Here is a 14114-nt window from a genome sequence, read left to right on the forward strand (position 1 = left end):
GGAAGGCGTCTGACCAGGTGAAGAAGTATCTGAGGAATTTAAATACTCGGTATTCTACGCGATACCCAGCAACGCTGCACTTCAGTCATGGAGGATCTGTGTACAACATCGGATCGCCGGAAGAAGTAAAAGAATTTTTGGATGCTCTCATAGTCTGATGGGTTTGAACTATATGGACAAAAACTTTATTTATCCCCTTTTTTTCTTCTCCTTCCTCCTCCTTTCTCTTTCCCATCCTTCCTTTGGCGGGGGGGGGGGGGGGGGGCAGTGGAAATTCTTTCTTTTAACTCTAATCTATAATTCGCTTGGTTTATCCAGTTGTTGGGGAATGTTTCTCAGTTTTAATTTCCTTAATATTTGCTCGTATGTAATTTTATATCTTATTTTATGTTGCTGTTTTGTTAAGAGTGCCTGGGTAATATGGAGGGGACGGGTTGGTTGCCCACTTCTAATTCCTGTATTATAAGACATTGGCATTACTTTTGTAATGTCTGGGCCGAGGGCATGGCTCCACTGGGAGATGTTATGGTGGGATTAGTGGAAGATAGGAGTGTCCACTGTGGGAAAGTCTCCTTTTAATTAGTCTTACATTTTTTTAGGGGTAGTTCTTAGTTGTTTTGATTTAGTTGTTTTAAAGGTTGTATTTTTAAATTTGTGAATTGTTTATGGTCTCTGCTTTCTGAGTGGGGCTCTTCCACCTTGGGGGAGGGGGCTGGGTAGAGAGGTCTCGGACTTTCTTGCACAATCATGGCTAGTCGTTCATTTTAAATGGTGCACCTGGAATGTCAAAGGAAGCCACTCATCAATTAAAAGAAAAAAAGATATTATCAATTCTTAAAAGAGAGAGTTGATGTAGCCCTTTTTATAGCAGGCACATCTACTTAATAAGGAGCATTTGAAGCTACAGCAAGGAGGATTTGGTCAGGTGTTCTTTTCATCTTGTAGCTCAAAAATTAGGGGAGTGGCCATTTTTATTCGGAGGAATCTTGCCTTCCAAATGCTAAACCAGATAAAAGATGAGTCCGGGCAGTATATATTACTTAAAGCCCTAATATATAGAGAGGAGTACGGGATTTTGATTGTACATTGCCCCCGGCACATCCTTTTAAATTTGTAACTGATGTTCTCTCCAAGTTGATGGCTCTCTGTCACATAATTATACGGGGGAGATTTTAATTGTATTATCGACCCTGAAGTGGACAGGATACCTAGTAGCTTTGGGGGTATATCTGAGATCTAGGCAGTTGGCTGATCTGAATAGGGAGTTGGGACTGGCAGATGTGTGGAGGTGTCTTCACCCTGAGGATAGAGATTTTACTACTGTTTCTAACCTATGCAAGTATCATATCAGAATCTATATATTTTTTGTCACGTCGATCTTTCTGAATTTGATGTTGTTTTGTAAAATAAGGAATATAACTCTCTCTGACCACAGACATTATTTGTGAAGCAGAGATTATTTGAGCACGGCGATAAGCCAGGCAGGTATCTAGCATACCTTGCCAGAAAGAAAAAGACTCCCCAATCCATTACATCTATTAGACGGGGTGCTGGTACCCTGACTTGTGATCCTAAAAAGATCGATGTAGCCTTTAGAAAGTTCTACTTCGCGTTGTATAAGTCGGAGGGGTGTGAGGGTAGAGCGAGGAAGGTGGAATCTTTTAAAAATCTGGCCCCCTCTGGCTTAACCTCGGAATAGGTGACGTTTTTGAATGTGCCTTTCTCGCCCCCCCCCCCCCCACCCAACAACTCAGGAAGTCCAGGAGGTGGTGAAGCAGCTCCAGAGCAGTAAAGCGCCTGGACCACATGGATTTCAGGCTGAGTTCTATAAAGAATTTATAGACTAATTGGCTGGAGCACTTACAGATATGTATAATTATTCATTATAGTCAGGGTAGCCTTCCGCCCTCCCTGAGAGAAGCAAATATCTCTCTTTCTTTAGAAAGGAAAAGCCCTGGATGACCGTACTTCGTGCAGACCTATATTCTTATTGAATGGGGGCTTAACATTCTCTCCATGTTGACATTAAGACTAGAGAGAGTTTTACTATGTATTATAAAAGAGGATCAGACGGGGTTTATTGAGGGTCGCAGATCTACTAATAATATCAGAAGAGTGTTAAACGTGATATAAGTTTGTCAGCAAGGAGCAATATTGGGATTAGTCGTCTCCCTAGATGCAGAGAAGACATTCGATCTGGTAGAGTGGCCATATCTCTTTTTTTAAACACTATGAAATGGTTTGGTATTGGAGAGGTCTTTACTAAATGGGTCGCAGTATTATATAACGATTCTAAAGCAGCGGTGATAACCGATGACATTAGATCGGATAGCTTTTGTGTTGGCAGAGGTTGTCATCAAGGATGCCCACTCTCACCACCACTATTTACACTAGTGATTGAACAGCTGGCAGAAGCTATCCGAACAGACCCTAATATAATGGCCCCAGAGGTAGGATCGGGTAAGCATAAAATCACTCTTTATGCGGATGACTTTCTTCTTTTCTTAAATGACCCATTGATATCTGTGCCCACTTAATTCAAGTGATTAACTTATTTGGTATGTTTTCGGGTTACAAGATTAACTTTATGAAATCGGAGACCATGCCGCTAGGTGGTCTTGCCAGCATATACAATTTTCCGGATGGATCCCGCTTCCCCTTTTGGTGGTCACTGGGAGGTTTTCTCTATTTAGGTATTTTTATTACTCCGGTACTTGGTCAGCTATACAAAGCTGACCAAATGCTATACACATTTATTGGAGAAAATAAGGCAGGACCTCCAATGGTGGGAAGATCTCCCAATATCCTGGCTAGGAAGAATAGCTTTGGTCAAGATGAATATTCTACCTCACCTATTATACCCAATGAGAATGTCCCCTTTGTTGCCGAGACAGGGGCTGCATAAGGTTTATGGTTGGGTTGGCTCCTTTTATTTGGAATCATAGCCCCTTATTAAGTTAAATAAGTTGCAGCTCCCATGAGTAAGAGAGGTCTAGATTTTCTGGAGGAACCAGCTGATTGGGTCTCTTGTGATTGGATATTGAGGCTTCCCAAGCAAAACTTCCCCTCATCAATCTATTATTTATGGATAAGATGAGAGTTATTACAAATCATTGCAAAAACCCAATTGTATTAAATACAAATCAAAGCTTGGAGGAGGATGCAATAGGATGTGAAGGTAATTTACTAAAATCTCCCCTTCCACTCCTAACACAGGAATTTCAGCTAGGCTTGACTGATGCTGAGTGTCCAGAGAGCATCTCCTGTTTGGGTGATATGTTGATGGGGAGTTCATGATGTCCTTCGAACAGTTGCGTCAGAAGTTCAGGTTGCCCAGCAAGGGCTTTTCTGATGTTTTAATTCAGACTAGAGTAGTACAAGACTACTTACAAAAAAAAAGACCGCATTGATGACTAATCTGTACCAATTGGATATGGAAAGGAGAGTGCTTCGGCCGAAGGGTGCACCCTTAGTCAGTACTCTCTATCACTTGCTAAGTAATAGGGTATTGAAGGACATGGAAAGGTTATATAAAACCTGGAATCAAGAATTAGGGATAGAAATCTCCTTATGTGTGGGAGGATATCTGGGAAAATGCCAAGAAGATCTCTATCTGTAATAGAACTCAGGCTATTCAATTGAAGATATTTACAGGGGTCATATGGTACCAGAGTGGCTTGCAAAGTTCAAGGCAGGAACATCCCCAACATGCCTTAAATGTAAAATAGAAGTTGGTACTCTCACTCATTGTTTATGGGCATGCCATAAGATTCATAGATATTGGGACTGTTTAGTGAATGCCTTGGCAAAGACTTTGGGAATGGAAATTGGGTTGGACCCGTGTCTCTCCTTTTGGGCTTTCCAAATTTTCCTTCTCTAGATGCGTACGGGGAAAAAACTATTTACTATCCTTTCCTTCTTTGTGCGAGGATAAAATCATAAAACTATTTTAGTAAGTTGGGTATCGGAAAATCCCCTGGGATTTTCAAATTGGCATAGGACAGTTATGGAATATATTCCCCTGGACTTCCTTACAAATATGGTGCACCAAAAAATGGAATTATTTTATACAACATGGCAGCCTTTTTTGAACTACACCGATACAGATGTATTGGCCATATTGTTGAGGGCCTTTGTTTAGCTGTGATGATGATAATTGTTGGTTTCGGGGTACCTGCCAGGAAGAATCCTGGATAAGTACAGGTTTTGTTATGACTTGATATAATTTTAGTTTGAATGTATTTATTTATTTACCTCTTTTTTTTTGTTGTTAGTAATACATGTATATGATACTGTGGTCTGTTTTTTAAAGATCTAGAGCCTTCTTTCTTCTTTTATGTTTTGGTAGATTATAGAGTAGATCAGTAGTTAGTTTTTCTTAATTTTATATTGGTGCTGTTATTACACTGTATAGTGGATACACTATTTTTGCATTTTGTGCAAACCTCAAATCTTTTTCTTTTCAATAAAAAATTTACAAAAGATGAAAGAATAATAAGCAGTTTTTTCAATATATAATTTCAGTGGCATCACACTGTAATCTTTCTTTTGCTATAGATTCTGTGTCGTATGGTCTTAAACTCCACAACCACCTGATGAAGGAGTAGTGCTTCCGAGTAAAGCTATTGGACTGTAACCTGGTGTTGGGTAATTTTTAAACTTTTTTTTTCTGAATTATAAGAGAAAAATCAAAACTTTTATTTGTGGTGATTCAACTAATTGGATTAAGGTGAAATAAATCAATATATTTTGGAGGATTCAAAGACCCTGAAGACTACAAAACTTGGTTTTGAAATGAAATTCACAAGTATCAATTTAAAATTCAACAGTAATGAAGTTAAATTTTCTCTAGATATTCTCTCGCAATTGGTCAATGGTCTCTCTCCAAAAGAGGTGGTGGTGATCAGATCAGGCTCCAAACATTGAAGCTGTAAGATAACGTTATGTCCTGAAAGTACTGCTGTCTGTGTACTGCCAATTTTCCAAAAAAGCTGACGAACTCAGAGCTTCAGTAAACAAGTGACTAGGGTATTCAATAGAGAACATACCTCCCCTACAATATTTTAACTTAACATTATCCAGATTGTCTACCTTTTTTGCTTAATGTTTTTTTTTTGCCATCTGATTGATGCTTAGGAAATAGTGCTGAAAAAATAGTCAGAGCTTCCATTACACCCCACATCCAAGAACTTGCTTTGAGAAAACTGCTCACATAAAGTCAGAGATGTACAGCACGGAAACAGACCCTTTGGTCCAATCCATCCATGCTGACCAGCTCTCCCAACCCAATCTAGTCCCACCTGCCAGCACCTGGCCCATATCCCTCCAAACCCTTCCTATTCATATACCCATCCAAATACCTCTTAAACTTGCAATTGTACCAGCCTCCACCACCTCCTCTGGCAGCTCATTCCATACGCATACCACCCTCAGAGTGAAAAAGTTGCCCCTTTAGGTCTCTCTTATATCTTTCCCCACTCACCCTAAACCTCTGCCCTGTCATTCTGGACTCCCCCAACCCCAGGGAAAAGACTTTGTCTATTTATCGTATCCATGCCCCTCATAATTTTGTAAACCTCTATAAGGTCACCCCTCAGCCTCTGATGCTCCAGGGAAAACAGCCCCAGCCTGTTCAGCTTCTCCCTATAGCTCAAATCCTCCGACTCTGGCAACATCCTTGTAAATCTTTTCTGAACACTTTTGAATTTCACAACATCTTTCCTATAAGAATGAGACCAGAATTGCACACAATATTCCAACAGTGGCCTAACCAACGTCCTGTACGGTTGCAACATGACCTCCCAACTCCTGTACTCAATACTCTGACCAATAAAGGAAAGCATACCATTCACCGCCTGCACTATCCTATCCACCTCCGACTCTACTTTCAAGAAGCTATGAATCTGCACTCCAAGGTCTCTTTGATCAGCAACACTACCTTGGACCTTACCATTAAGTATATATGAAGTTCTGATAAGATTTGCTTTCCCAAAATACAGCACCTCTCATTTATCTGAATTAAACTCCATCTGTTACTTCTCAGCCCATTGGCCCATCTGATCAAGATCCTGTTGTAATCTGAGGTAACCTCCTTTGCTGTCCACTGCATCTCCAATTTTGATGTCATCTGCAAACTTACTAACTGTAACTCTTATGCTCACATCCAAATCATTTATATAAATGATGAAAAGTAGAGACCCAGCACCAATCCTTGTGGCACTTCACTGGTCACAGGCCTCCAGTTTGAAAAACAACCCTTCACCACTATCCTGTCTTCTACCTTTGAGCCAGTTCTGTATGCAAATGGACAGTTCTCCCTGTATTCCGTGAGATCTAACCTCACTAACCAGTCTCCCATGGGGAACCTTGTCTAAAACCTTGTTTTAGTAATTGAGCTGGTTGAGAAATAAAGCAGATTGCAAAACTGCTGAACGTGGTGAAGGAGGAAAGAAACATACTTGATCTTGTCCTCCCCACGCCATGTGAGTATTAGTAAGAGTGACTAATGCACACACTTTTATGGAGACCGCCTGCCTTCATGTTGATGATGCCACATAATATGATAGAAGGCATTATCTCCATGCTAATTGGGTTAGACTTTGAGCAGATCTAGCAACTTGACTAGTCATCCATAAGGTAGGGCAACCACCATCAGCACAGAATATACTACAGTGCAATTTGCATTCAAATGACCTAGCATATCCTACACTCTGCCATTGCCATCAAACTTTTGGATCAACCATGACTCAATGAAGAGTGCAGGATGGTATGCCAGGAGCAGCATGAGGCTGACACCTAAAAATTAAATATTTTTAACTGTCAATCTGGGAAGCTACCAAACAAAAAGAGAGACGCAACCACTGGGTCAGATCTAAAAACTGCAGCCCTGCCATGTCCAATCACAGAAGGCATGGTTATAGGTCATGCAACATCAAACCAGCACTTTTGGACCACAATGTCTATGCTGACCAACAAACACTAGACTTATACTAATGTCCCCTATTTACCTGCTTAAATGCTGAGAGTACCCATCTTGAGCAGCACGCTCCATATATCAACCACCCTCTAGGTAAATTTTCTTTTGAGATCTTCCCAAAATCACTTAACCTTATGCTGTTTTGTCTTAGATTGTTTTGCCATGGGAAAGAGCTTTTCACAATCTAGTCCTTGTGTCATTATTTTGTATACATAACCAGAATATCCTCTCAGCTCCATGTAAACAACCATAGCCTATCTGGTCTCTCTTAACCAAGACTTCTTCAGGAAACATCCCAGTGCATCTCCTGTACAGTGCAATCACATCCTTCCAATAGTCTGGTACCCAGAACTGTGCACAGTATCCATCTGTGGCCTAATTAACCAAAGTGAATGATGGTGAACAGTTAAATAATTCACTGGAGGAAGAAGCTGTACAAATATGCTCCTCTTCAATAATAGGAGCCTAGCATATCAGCGCAAAAAATGTCGCAAAATCTTCAGCCAGAGGTATTGAGGGAATGGTCCATTTTGGCATCCTTCAGAAATACCATATGTCAGTCTTCAGCCATTCATCTGAGAAACAGCTGGATACACAGGATATTTCAAAGGCTATGGACACCAAAAACATTCTGGCGAGAGTAACAAAAAGGCTTGTACTCCAGAACTTAATCCCAACCTGAGCCTAACACTGCCAACTGTCACCAATATGGGAAATCCCATCCAGGTATGTTCTGTGCATACAACACAGGACAAATCCAAACCAGCCAATTACCACCCCTATTACCACCCCTATCATCAGTAAAGAGATGGAAGGTGACGTCAACAGTGTTATTAGGTAGTGTCTACTCAGCAATAACCTGCTGAGTGACACCCCAGTTTGGCTTATGCCAAACTCAACTCCTGACCTAATTGTAGCCTTGATTCAAAGATGGACAAAAGAGCCAAATTCTAGAGGTGAGATGATTGAGTCCTAAAGGATATAGCTGCTAGATTGGGTATGCCGCTTGTAGTGAGGGAACCAAAAATAGGGGGAAAACATACTTGACTTCATCCTAGCCAAGCTGCCTGCTTCAAAAGCCCTTGATGCCAACATTGCATTTGACTGTGGCATCATGGAGTCCTAGAAAAACTACAGTCATTGGGAATAAGGGGTAAGCCTCTCTGGATCAAGTCCAAAGCACAGCCATCTTCAACTACTTCATTAACAACAGCCTGTTGATCAGATATTTGATGATTGCACAAAGCTCAACACGATTCAAAGCTTTTCAGAATTTGAAGTAGTCCATGTGTAAATGCAGTGCGATCAAGACAATATCCAGGTTTGGGCTGGACAAGTACCAGTCTCACCAAACAAATGCCAGCAATGACCATCTTTAATAAATGATTATGTAACCACCATCCCTTGACGTTCAGTGACATTGCCATCATTGTACCATCTCCAAGAAGCACTGCAGCAATTTATCCTTACACAGCACCTTCAAACCCATGGCCACTACTTTCTTCACAGATAAGAGCACCTAATACTTGGGACAGCCCCACTTGCACATCCTGTTCCAAGGCACTCCTGACTTAGAAATAAATTGCTATTCTTTCAGTGTTGCTGGGTCAAAATCCTAGTATTCTCTCCTTAATGGCATTGTGTGTGAGAGCCTGCAGCATATAGACTGCCAAAATTCAAAAAGGCAGCTTATTAACATTATTCACATTAACAAGGGCAACTAAAGATGGGCAATAAACAATGGCCCAACCAATCTTCTATGAGTGAAGAAAAAGGTGTTGGTAGGAGTATCATAAAGAAAGGGCAGGACACCTGCATATGAGAAATACATGAGTTAAAATAGTTGTGAAGATGTGGGTATACTGTATCTTTAAGAAAGTTAAAAGCTAGCAGAACTACCTGGCAGCACCAAGTGTTCTGAACATGATACAGTATGGTCCAGCAGCTAGTGTAGCTGGTTGCCTGGAGACAACAAAAACAAATTAGGCCAATCAGTTTAAATTATACTGCAAAAATACCAAACTCCAATCAAGTTTGAATTTAGTATATTGACAATATTAAAAACCAGTGACACAATCCAATGTTTTGAGGTATAAGACTGGGAAAAATTGAACAGTTGGGGGAGAATTGCCAAAAGACCAACAGATGTAGGCTGCTAGTCAGAACTCTGAGAGGTACTGTTCAGGGAAGGAGCTTGCACAAAGAAGAACATTGACACCTATCTGAGAGCAAACCTAAAGGACGATATAAAGAGAAGATTCAACAGCTGACTGGTTTTGAAATTTGAATTTCTCAGTCAATCTTATCGGACTAGTATTATAGAAGGGAAAGTAAAAGATAGGTTAGAGGAAGGAGTGTACATAGTTGTTAGTTAATTATTCTCTGTTATACCTTAAGAAATAAAGTTAATTTGCACTTTAAGTAGTTCTTGGCCTCTCGAATTTTCAGATTACTGCACAGGAAAAACTTTTCTATGTTGCTGGTTTAAATTAAACAGGAGGGTGTACCCTATGATGTAACATAGTAAAACATTTATGCTGATCAGTTACTTTTAGTTAAAGATATAGACAAATTTTGACAGTTGTACCATCAAAGTCTGGTAGTGAGGAACCCCTCTGGCAAACATGTACATTTTAATTCCACTGCCAGTTTTTAAAGAACAATTCAGCATGTTCATATACAGTATTGGGTAGGGCACCTATCTGAAACCAGGAATGGGAATGATTATGGAAAGTTCTACAAGACTTCTTGAAGCAGTACCTATAGGAGAATTATTGCAAAAGTGGTAGTGAAAAAGATAATTGAAGTTTATTTTTAAACCAAGGATATGTATTTTCCAAAGAAATACAAAGTACTAAATTTTAATGTTATGTTGCAACTATTGAAGAAATGTTACTGGTTTGAGAATAAAAAAATCAATCTTTTTTGTTTACCCATAATCTTGTTGCATTGGAAAGATTACATAGACTTTGACAACCATTACTAGACGTTATTGCCAAAAAATATCTGAATGACAAAAGGAATTCCTTTGATTACTCTTTTTTTCTGTTTAGGGATTCTCCAAGTGAGTTCTCTAAGGTTTGGTTCTTTTGAACTAACATAAACATATTAACGTAAACGAATAAAAGAAAAATTACAAACCAAACATCAGGGACTGTGATTCCAACCTATGTTTTGAATTTCAGATAAAAACTGACTAAAGCAAATAGGTTGGCTAAAAAGCACTTGAAGGGTGTTCAACAAACAATGAAAACTAGAACTGCCTCAGGTGAAAGTTTGAAATATTTCCTAGACATAAAATATAAGTGTTATTTGTCTCTACAGAAGCATTAAAGATTCATTGGAACTTAAATCAGAAAAAAAAACTGTAGTGTGAATAATGTAGTGAGTACCCCAGCTAGGAAAGAATCAGTGAATGGGTCATTATAACATGTTGAAAATACATTGAGACAGGAATGATAAAAGTCTACTTATGGTAGGAAAAATGTAAAAGAACATGGGAGTGAAAAAAAGTGTCAGAATTGAGGAATGAATCAGAAATGGAAAAGTCAGAAGTTGACCTCCTAACAAGATTTGAAGAAATAGTTTAATACATGAAAGGTTAACATCACGATTTCATCTACGGGAGTGGTACGTGCAAGTTATTACAGAACAATAAACCAATTTGTGGGAATAAGCCAGGAAACAGTTTGGCTGTCCATGTTAATGTGGGGAATGCATTACCTATAAAGCAACACCTTTACAGATTCAATCCAGAATAATTAGCTCAAGTATAGGAGAGGTTAAGTTCTCGATAGTCTATTACATTATTGAATTGACTCGTAATAGCTAGAGTACACTCATCATGAAGATGCTGAAACCAGGGGGTCGGCAAAGACTCTGTATTGATTATCATAAAGTCAATGAGGTAACAAAAGTTGAAAACTATTCCAAAATTGAGGTGCATTCAACAGTTTGTCACAAAAATTGACTACCAAAACTATTGGCAAGTTACATTGATTTTATAGACATCAATAAATTTTGGCTTTTGTGACTGGATGGACTTTGAAGGCAAAGCCATGCCTTTGGAGTTAAAACTGCCCTGGCAATATTTCTTTGATTAACCAGTAATGTCGTTGAAGGATGTAATTTGGTTGTTTTTAGCTAAGCCTGGAAAAAATAATTACAGTACTTGACAACATCAGGAAATCAGTCAACTGGACCATCTTTAACTTTGGCACATTGTTGAGTACCTTGTATGTTTTCATTACAACACCTTCTATGGTATATTTGACCCCTTCTCGGGCATTTCACTGCTAAAATATTTATCCATACCTTTTTTAACCACCCGAGTACAATCACGGATGTTTTAATTTCACTACCTCACCTGCCATTCTTTACGTTATGATCTCTGTTTGTTCAATAATTGCCTTTACTATCAATATCCTTGTTTGAGCAAAATATTAGGGCCTGGATTCTTATCTGCAATCTCCACTTTTATTCCCACAAATTTGAGGACCTTAAACTTAAGAACATACCACACTAATGGTCAAAACCAGATATATCTGTTATTTTCACCTAAAATCATCCAATATTCCAAGATTATAATTAAAGGCTAAAACATGAACTCCTTTTCTTGATGGCCAAATCTGCTTACTCTTCTGTATCTCCACAAATATTTAGTGCCAGGAGTTCACATTCCAGATTAATCCAATCAACATGGTTGTATCCTTGGCTTTCTTTTGCCTGTTCCACATGCCCCTGCAATTTCTTATTTTTTTCACTATCCTTGCTAAACTCCATTACATCTGAGACCTATTTCATCTTCATTGATTCTTTTCACACTCTATGTTTGAGTTCCTATACTACCTAAAATTGTAATTGAATTTTATTCCCCTTATATCCCATTTTCACCATCCTATTCTCGATCTCTACTCATTAAGCTTGACTATCAGTCCTTCTCCATTTCAATTTTCCACTTTAAAGGTCCTTTCTTATCCTGCATTACTGTGTTAAAAATCTTCACTTGAATCCAACTTCTGCTTTTTCATAGTTCTGAAATGATTCCAACACAACTTATATTGATTCCAGCCTCAGGTGTGTGTGCATAGAAATTCTCCCCATGTCTGTGCAGGTCATAGAGTCAAGGAGATGTACAGCATGGAAACAGACCCTTCGGTCCAACCCGTCCAGACATCCCAACTCAATCTAGTCCCACCTTCCAGCACTCTGCCCATATCCCTCCAAACATTTCCTATTCATATACCCATCCAAATGCCTCTTAAATATTGCAATTGTACCAGCCTCCACCACATCCTCTGGCAGCTCATTCCGTACACGTACCACCCTCTGCGTGAACAACTTGCCCCTTAGGTCTCTTTTATATCTTTCCCCTCTCACCTAAACCGATGCCCTTTAGTTCTGGACTCCCTGACCCCAGGGAAAAGACTTTGCCTATTTACCACATCCATGCCCATCATAATTTTGTAAGCCTCTCACCCCTCAGCCTCCGTCGCCCCAGAAAAAACAGCCCCAGCCTGTTCAGCCTCTCCCTATAGCTCAAATCCTCCAACCCTGGCAACATCTTTGTGTAGATTGGACAATTTAACTTAGTGTCCAGAGATGTACAGCCTAGGTAGGTTATCCATGGGAAATGGCAGGGTAACAGAGATAGGGGAGTGGCATGGGTCTGGGTGGGATGCTCTTCAGTCAGTCAGTCTGGATTCTGGCTGAATGGCCTGTTTCCATATTCTAGGGATTCTAAGAATATGAGCCTAATAGTATTAGTTTGGTGTCCTACTAAGGGTCTTATCCCCTGACTAAGGAAATGACGACTTTGATTTGGCAATATATGTAGACAGCATTTTAGGTCAAGGATCTTTCATCACAAGTTCATGTATATCCAGCATTTTCTATTTTTATTTGTCATAAAGTTTGCTTAATTGCTGTAGGGCTAGATGTCCAGCAGATAATGCTGGGGGCATAGGGACAGGTTGTATAAAACTTGCATAAAACCATCCCACCTAAGTTTGTATCATTGTTGCACTATCTCTTTTGCAACAAAGAGCTATGGATCATGGGACTGTCAACGTGGGAGTCGAGGGGAATAATCTATAATAGCATGCAACAGAATTGCAGTTCCATCACCTCATCACCAAAAGGCAAAAATTAAGGAGGCTAAGCCAGTAATCAAGTCCTTCAAAAAGTAGTAGGCATTTGACTTTAGTAATGGAACCTACAATATCAACCTCAATGTGACGTCAATTCAATAGCAAATCCTCTACACAAATTACTATATGACAAACCTCTTGTGTTATAAATAACAATGTATATGTAGGGCAGTATGTTGGATCATCAAGATCTGTTGAATGCTTTAAGCCACTAATGATGGTTACAAGGTCAAGGTTATGGAATCTAAAGCATTCCTTACCATTGCAGATTTTCAGCTGGTAATTGAATTGAGCTCAATTTAACTCACAATAATAAGAATTCAGTAGTGAAAATTTACCTATTATGATGCACTATAAAGAAAAATTACATCTACAATAATGGCCTAATGATGTTTGAAGAAGGTAATAAACTGAATGATCATTGTGGGGGTGGTTGATGGACCCAGCAGTTGTGGTTGCTGCCCCTGTTCCACTTGCCTAATGAGTCTATGCAGCTAAGACCACTGTGCTGGGGTGACAGTGGCTCAGTGGTTAGCACTGCTGCCTCACAGTGCCAGAGACCTGGGTTCGATTCCCACCTTGGGTGACTGTCTGTGTGGAGTTGGCACATTCTCCCTGTGTCTGTGTGGGTTTCCTCCCACAATCCAAAAATGTGCAGGTTAGGTGAATTGGCTATGCTAAATTGCCCACTGTGTTAGGTACGTTAGTCAAGGGTAAATGGGCCTGGGTCAGTTGCTCTTCGGAGGTTCAGTGTGGACTTGTTGGTCCGAAGGACCTGTTTCCATGCTGTAGGGAATCTAATCTCATTTAATTAAAAAAAGACCACTGTGCTTCCTGGATTGTATAGGACTCTTCTTCATCCCTTCACTATGGATAAAATATAGAAGGAGGTGGTGTGTGGTGAGCTAAGTCCCCCAGTGAAACGTCAGGTCAGCAGGAAAGCCACCCTTCTCAACCCCCAAACCCCTTAGGTGGGAAGTATAAATCTA

This window comes from Hemiscyllium ocellatum, chromosome 23 (genome assembly GCF_020745735.1).
Source record: "Hemiscyllium ocellatum isolate sHemOce1 chromosome 23, sHemOce1.pat.X.cur, whole genome shotgun sequence".
Classification (NCBI taxonomy): Eukaryota; Metazoa; Chordata; class Chondrichthyes; order Orectolobiformes; family Hemiscylliidae; genus Hemiscyllium; species Hemiscyllium ocellatum.